This window comes from Mus caroli, chromosome X (assembly GCF_900094665.2).
Source record: "Mus caroli chromosome X, CAROLI_EIJ_v1.1, whole genome shotgun sequence".
NCBI classification, from domain to species: Eukaryota; Metazoa; Chordata; class Mammalia; order Rodentia; family Muridae; genus Mus; species Mus caroli.
Genome location: NC_034589.1, coordinates 97899594 through 97906951, shown reverse-complemented (window position 1 = coordinate 97906951; position 7358 = coordinate 97899594). Strand labels below are relative to the sequence as shown.

At 45.3% G+C, this 7358-nt stretch overlaps 1 pseudogene; it reads right to left on the bottom strand.

The window, feature by feature from the left end:
- LOC110286323 overlaps positions 1-3600 on the bottom strand; it is a 5997-nt pseudogene extending 2397 nt beyond the window's left edge.
- Between the last annotated feature and the right edge of the window lie 3758 nt (positions 3601-7358).

The following is a 7358-nucleotide window of genomic DNA, read 5'->3' as shown; positions in this document are numbered from 1 at the left end:
AAAAAAAAAAAAAAAAAAGAAAAAGCCAATACTCTCAGATTCCTTAATGAGCAGGGAGAACAGGTAGGTTTCCTCCAGGAAACTTGATCCTTTCATTCTTGACCAAGTAGCACAGCTTGATGATGAGGATGCATGTCTTGCCTCCAGATTTACCTCTAGAAGCCTAGCAGCCTCTAGCATTTCAGAGGCAGTTGAATCCATTGGAAATACAAAATTTTTCTTTCCAATTGTATAGGGGCTCACAGCTAAGGTTTTGACATGAGTCTCAGAAGAACTTTGAACTTGAACTTCTGAACAGGGTCGGAGTTGTGAGTTGCGAAACTTTGGGCAATTTTGGAAATGGTCTAAATCCATCTTGTCTTATGAGATGAATGGACATCAGCCATTGAGGGTCTAGAGGTGGCTCTGATGTAATCAGTGGAATAACCCACTAATGGAGTCATAACTTGATGGTATTATTAGAAGATGACAGAAGGTTTAGGAAGAGAGGCCTAACTGGAGGAAGTAGGTTACTGAAAACATGTCCTTGAGGAATGTATATTGTCCCTCTCTACCTGCTTCCTTGCCACCATGAGATATGCAGCTGTGCTCCTCACATGTACCTCTACTCTGAAGCTATGCCTTGCTTGGGATCCAAAAGTACCATGGACTTCTACAACTTTGAGCCAAAATAAACCTGTCCTCCTTTGAAAGTGTTGGCCATACTGACAAACAGTGATTACCACAGAGCTTTTGTCAAACCCCTGCAGGTGAGTGACAGTGAAGGACCTAAGGACTTCAGAACATTACTTCCACCAGCTATGGAGAACTACTTTCCTTTTGATAAGCAGCCAGGGCCCTGCATATGCTCAGCAAAACACTGGAGCTATAGCCCCAGCCGTGTTTTCACTTTTTGAGTTAGGGTCTCACCAAGTTTCCTAGGCTGGTTTTGTACTTGCTCTGTAGCAACCAGAAGGCCTTGAACTTGTAATCCTCCTGATTCTGATTCCCAAGTAGCTGGAATTAAAGGACCGTGCCACCAAGCCTGGCTCATAAACAGCTTTATCTTTTTTTATTGTTTTTTGTTGTTGTTGTTGTTGTTGTTGTTGTTTGGGTGGTTCGTTGGTTTTGATGTTTGGTTGGTTGGTTGGTTGGGTTTGGTCAGTCTCAATCCAGCCTACTAAAACTTGTTATGAAGCCCAGGCTAGCCTTGAACTAGCAACAGTTTTTTACTTCAGCTGCCCAACTACTGAGATTACAGGTATAAATCAGTATGCTCAGCAATGAACTGGTTTAAAAAGGTTATTTAGATCTTACTAGAGACTCTAACACTTAGCCATGGGCCACTGAGGTGACCTGTAACATAAGTTGCTCATCATGAACTCAGTGTTATCTGGCCCATTTGGCTGTAACTGTGCATACACAAAAACCTTCCATTGTCAAAAAGCAACAGTACACTCACAATCAGGTGAGTTTTTCCCCATTGGTTTATTCTCTACAGAAAAACCTTCACAGACACAGCTAGAGGGGTTCCTCATCATCTCCTAAATGAGATGGGGTTCTAAACCTATTTGAGTTGATAATGATTAACCACCACAAGTCTATATTTTGGCAACTTGGCACAATTTGACATAATTTTAAATCATATCCTTCTACCCAGCCCACCCCCAAAAGTTTATGTCCATCTCCAGTGTGAAATGTACTTAGTATATCTCCATGAATTCCCATAGTTTTAAATGTTGTTCAAAGACCAAATTCAAGGCAGGTGTGGTATCTGGTGCCTGTAATTCCAGCACATAGGAGACTGAGACAAGCGATTACTGCGAGTGCAAGGTTAAAATGGGCTACAAACTGAGTTCCTGGTCAGTTTGAGCTACACAAAGAGACCCTCTATAAAAAAAAAAAAAAACTTAAAAATCCTCTGCACCCTACCATGCCTCTAGGGGCAGGCAGGGAAAGATGCCGAGAGACCTGCCCTCTGCCACAGAGGTGACAGACAGAAGATATCCACAGACCCACCCACTGCCATGTCACACCTTGACTCTAGACACCTAGAGGCCGACTTAACCCCATACCCCTCAGTATGGACAGAGGATGTCACCCAGAGGCTAGCCATCCATGTAGCCCTCCTGCACTGGAAACCACTGCAATGTGCAAGTATGTGGTAGACAGATGGGAGAGAAAGAGAAGCGAAATAGTTTGAGCATTTTGAAGGGAGGCAGGAGGGAGGAGAGGAATTGCCTGCTGTGAGTAGCCAGCCCCACTACCTGAGGTCATGGTGCAGTAAGTCCCAGCCCAAGCTGCTGCACTGGCAGGTTTGATGTCCATGGCTCATAATACTACTAGAGACCATGGGGATGCCCCTTGTCTGGGCAGCCATCTGGGACCACATAGATGTCCAAGGGCTATGCAGAACTGGTCCTGAATCTCAGTGGTGCCGCTGGCCCCACCACCCACTGGTAACAGCACTCGGGAGCTAGCCCTGGTATTGTGGGCACATGTGAGCCACCCCTGAGGGCATGAGTGTAGGAAAGCTAACCTGGACAGTCTACCCTGAGGTGGCGCAAGCACAGAGGTGATGTCCTAACACACACACACACCTCGGCCCTCACCACCTCTGGCAGTCAGCAGTTTGGGGGGGGGGGGAAGCTGGCTCCAGGATCATGAAAGCAGGAAAGCTGGCCCTGCCCCTTCACCAACTGTAGCACCCAGGAGAGCAGGCCCTGCAGCTCTCTTGGGTAAGACAGTGGAGTTGGCTCTGAAGGCAAAGGCATAGGTGAGCCAAGCCCAAGAGTGTGAGAGCGGAAGAGCTGGTCCAGCCGCTCACAGGCTAAAGCACTTCAGAGAATGGGCCTCATGCCTCGACTGGGCAGCACAGTAGAGCTGGCTCTGGAGGCGTGGGTGCAGGGAAAGATGACCTGAGAGCATGAGAGTAGGAGAGCTGACCCTGCCTCCTACCAATGATGACATTGGGTGACATGGGCAGAGCAATGCTGGAGAGCTTGCCTTGGTGGTGTAGGTAAGGGAGAGCGGGAAGACTGACGGGCTCAGCTACCACCCAGACCCAGATCCGGAGCTTTGAGTTGGCTCACCCCAATCAACATGGACATCATCAGTTGTCCATGCTGCGCCACTATAGAGCATCGTGTCAGGGTCAGTTCTCCCACACTCACGCCCTCAGGGCCGGTTCACCTGGACTACACCACCAGAGATTTTGAACCAGACCAATGATTCATTGCAATGAACATATACAAGTGAAGATGTGAGGACAGAGGGGTTTGCTGAGGGACACACTGACACACGACAGCTTCCAAAATGTTTTCTATGTTTTGTTTTGTTTAGTGTGTGTGTGTGTGTGTGTGTGTGTGTGTGTGTGTTATTTGTTGAGGGGGGTTTGCAAAGGCAAAGGGTGAATACAGAGAAATGGGGAGATGAGTAGGATTGGGGTGTGTAATGTGAAACTCACAAAGAATCAATAAAAGTTTTTTGTTTTTTTTTTTTAATCCTCTGAAAAGAATGAGGGCTCACAGAGACTGAACCACCAACCAGTGAGTATACATGCACGGTCTGGACCTAGGTCCCCTTTACACATTTGTAGCAGATGTCCAGCTTGGTCGTCATGTGGGTGTGCTAACAACTGCAGTAGGGGCTATCTCAGACTCTTGCACGCCATTGGATCCCCTTGCCCTACCAGGACTACCTGGACAGTAGAAGAGGATGTGCCTAGTCCTGATGGGACTAGATGTCCCAGGATAGAGTGATACCCAAGGGGGCTTCCGTTCTCTGAGTGATACTATGAGGCTTTTCTGACAGCAACTCTAAAGGAAAATACTTGGCTCTTGGATAACCCTAAACCTTCACTTCATGTCTTGGTCTTTTTCTCATTTATCAGGAAAGAGCCAATCCCCAGTTTTTTCAATTCTTCTCTTGAGTCTTTATTCTGGTGCATCTTCAAAAGGATGTCACAGTGTTCCACAAATTTGCCACTGAGGTACCCCTTCAGGATGGTAGTCCAGTTGGAGTAGTCTTTGATGCCTTGCTGCACGTTAGGTGGTCCAGCATACTATTAAGCCACATAGACACAAACACTGTGCAGCAAGAGGATCTCCACCACTATGTTACCAAACTAGAACTTGGGGTCTCCTTAAGGAAGGTCAACCACCCACTGTCTTTCTTCACCAACACAAAGTGTGGCACCAGGATCCTGAGCTCTCCACAGCGGAGTCACCTCAGGACATCAGGCTTGCCAGGCTAGTCTTTACCTGCTTGGTGAGTCATCTTCCCAGCATTTGTAGCTACAGACTTCCTCTTGGGGTTGCTTTCCTTGGATCCTGTAGGTTTTCTTTGGTTGCGTTTTCATTTCCATTCTATTCTAGGAATTTTAAATTTTCCTTCTTGACCGCTTCAGTGACCCATTCATCACTGAATAGCAAGTCATTCAGTCTTTGAGCTTGTGTGTCTGTCATTTCTACTTTTATTCCACTGTGGTTGGATGGCATACAAAAAATTATTTCAATTGCTCTATAGTTGTTAAAAACCCGTTTTGTGTCCTATTATATAAGTATGTATTTAATTATTGAGATAAGGTGTCCCTATGTAGCCCTGGCTGGCCTGGAACTTGCAGCATAGACCAAACTAGCCTCAAACTCACAGAGATCTACCTGTCTCTGCCAGCCAAATGCTGGAATTAAAGGCTAGCACTTGCCACACCACACCTGATCTATTTTAGAAAGAGCTTCATAAGCTGCTGAAAAGAATGGATATTCAGCCATGTTTGGATGGATTGTTCTAGAAATCAGGTCCATTTTACCTAGGATGTCTTCTTTTTAATATTTTATTTATTTATTTATTTCATGTATATGACGAGGACACTGTAGCAGTCTTCAGACACACCAGAAGAGGGCATCAGATCTCATTACAGATGGTTGTGAGCCACCATGTGATTGCCGGGATTTGAACTCAGGACCTTTGGAAGAGCAGTCAGTGCTCTTGCCCACTGAGCCATCTTTCCAGCTCCTAGGATGTCATTTAACTCAGATATTCCTGTTATTTTTCTGTCTGCATGACCAATGTATTGTTAAGTATAAAGAACTGAAGTCATGGAACAGAAGGGGATGGCAACCCCACAAGAAGACCAACAGTGTCAGCTAACCTGGAATCCTGGCAGCTCCCAGAGACTGAGCCACCAACCAAAGAACATACGTGGGTTGGTCTGAGGCCCCAGCTCATATATAGCCTTGTCGGGCCTCCGTGGGAGAGGATGTGCCTAATACTGTAGACACTTGATGCCCCAGGGAGGAGGGATGCTGGAGGGAACACCCTTTTAGAGGTGAGGGAGAAAGTGATGGAGAAGAACTCTGCAAGGGAGGACTGGAGGGGGGCAACATTTGGGAGGTAAATAAGTAAAATAATTAATTTTTTAAAGCAAAGAGGAAAAAAAGAAAGAAGAACTGAAGTCACAATGGGCACAGTGGCTCTCTGGAGGCAGAGGCAGATGGATCTCTGTGAATTCCAGGCCAGCCTGGTCTACAGAACTAGTTCCAGGACAGCCAGGGCTACACAGAGAAACCCTATTGCCTGTCTCAACACCCACTCCAATAAAAAGAGAAAGCTGAAGTCACTTACTGTTACTGCATTAGGGTTACTTTGTATTTGTCTTATGTTGTTTATGAGATTGGGTGAATCTGTGCTTGGTGGATATATATTTTAAATTGTCATGGCCTACTCATGAATAGTTCTCTTAATCAATAAAAATGGCCTTCATCTGATGACTAGTTTTACTTTGAAATCTATTTTGTCAAATATTAGAAGAGCGCTTGTTTCCCACTTCCATTTCTTGGCCTTAAGGTTGCATCTGTCTTTAATGGTGAAATGCATTTCTTAGAGGCAAGAGATGGATCTTGTTTCATTTCATTTTATATATAAGGGTGTTTTGCTTACATGTATGTCTGCAGCACCATATGTGTGCCTGGTACCCAAGGAGGTCAGAAGAAGGCATCAGATGCTCTGCAACTGGAGTTAGAAATCATTGTCAGCGACCATATGGATGCTGGGACCGAGCCCCAGAATCTATTTGTTTGTTTGTTTGTTTTTATCTTTTTATTTTTCTTCTTTTTTATGTTTTGTTTTGTTTTGTTTTGTTTTGTTGAAACAGGGTTTCTCTGTGTAGCCCTGGATGCCCTAGAACTCACTCTGTAGGTCCGGCTGGCCTCGAATTCACAGAGACTTGTCTGCCTCTGTCTCCACCTCCACCTCTGCCTCCCTAGTGCTGGGATCAGAGGCATGCCCCACTGCCCAGCTACCCTTATTTTTTCAACTGAAGTAGTTACAATGTTCAAAAGAATTGAGGTTGCAGTAGCAGAATTGAAATGCCATTTTTCTCTGCAAGACTGTTGTTAGGGCACCAGGCTCAGTGTCTAATACTCTCTTAATATAAAATAGAATAATCACTATAAAAGAATAGGCCTGCCGGGAAATGGTGGCACATACCTTTAATCCCAGCACTTGGGAGGCAGAGGTGGGCAAATTTCTGAGTTTTAGGCCACTCTGGTCTAGAGAGTGAGTTCTAGGACAGCCAGGGTTATACAGAGAAACTGTGTCTCAGAAAACCAAAAACCAAAAACAAACAAACAAAAAAAGGGGGCTGGTGAGATGGCTCAGCGGGTTAAGAGCACTGACTGCTCTTCCAAAGGTCCTGAGTTCAAATCCCAGCAAACACATGGTGGCTCACAACCATCTGTAACGAGATCTGACACCCTCTTCTGGTGTGTCTGAAGACAGCTACAGTGTACTTACATATAATAAATAAGCAAATTAAAAAAAAAAAAAAACCCTTAGCTGGGCGTGGTGGCGCACGCCTTTAATCCCGGCACTTGGGAGGCAGAGGCAGGCGGATTTCTGAGGCCAGCCTGGTCTACAAGGTGAGTGCCAGGACAGCCAAGGCTACACAGAGAAACCCTGTCTCGAAAAACCAAAAAAAACAAAAACAAAAAAAGAATAGGCCTAATACAAATTTACAATAATTGGAAAAGCAAACAGGGCTGGAGAGATGGCTCAGTGCTTAAGAGCACTGGCTGCTTGCTGTTCCAGAGGTCCTGAGTTCAATTCCCAGCAACCATATGGTGGCTCACAACCATCTGTAATGAGATCTGATGCCCTTTTCTGGTGTGTCTAGACAGCTACAGTGTACTCATATACAATAAATAAATAAATATTTTTTTAAAAAGTGAAAAAACAGCTAGGCAAGGTGGCGCACGTCTTTAATCCCAGCACTTGGGAGGCAGAGACAGGCAGATTTCTGAGTTTGAGGCCAGCCTGATCTACAAAGTGAGTTCCAGGACAGCCAGGGCTATACAGAGAAACCTTGTCTCGAAAAAAAA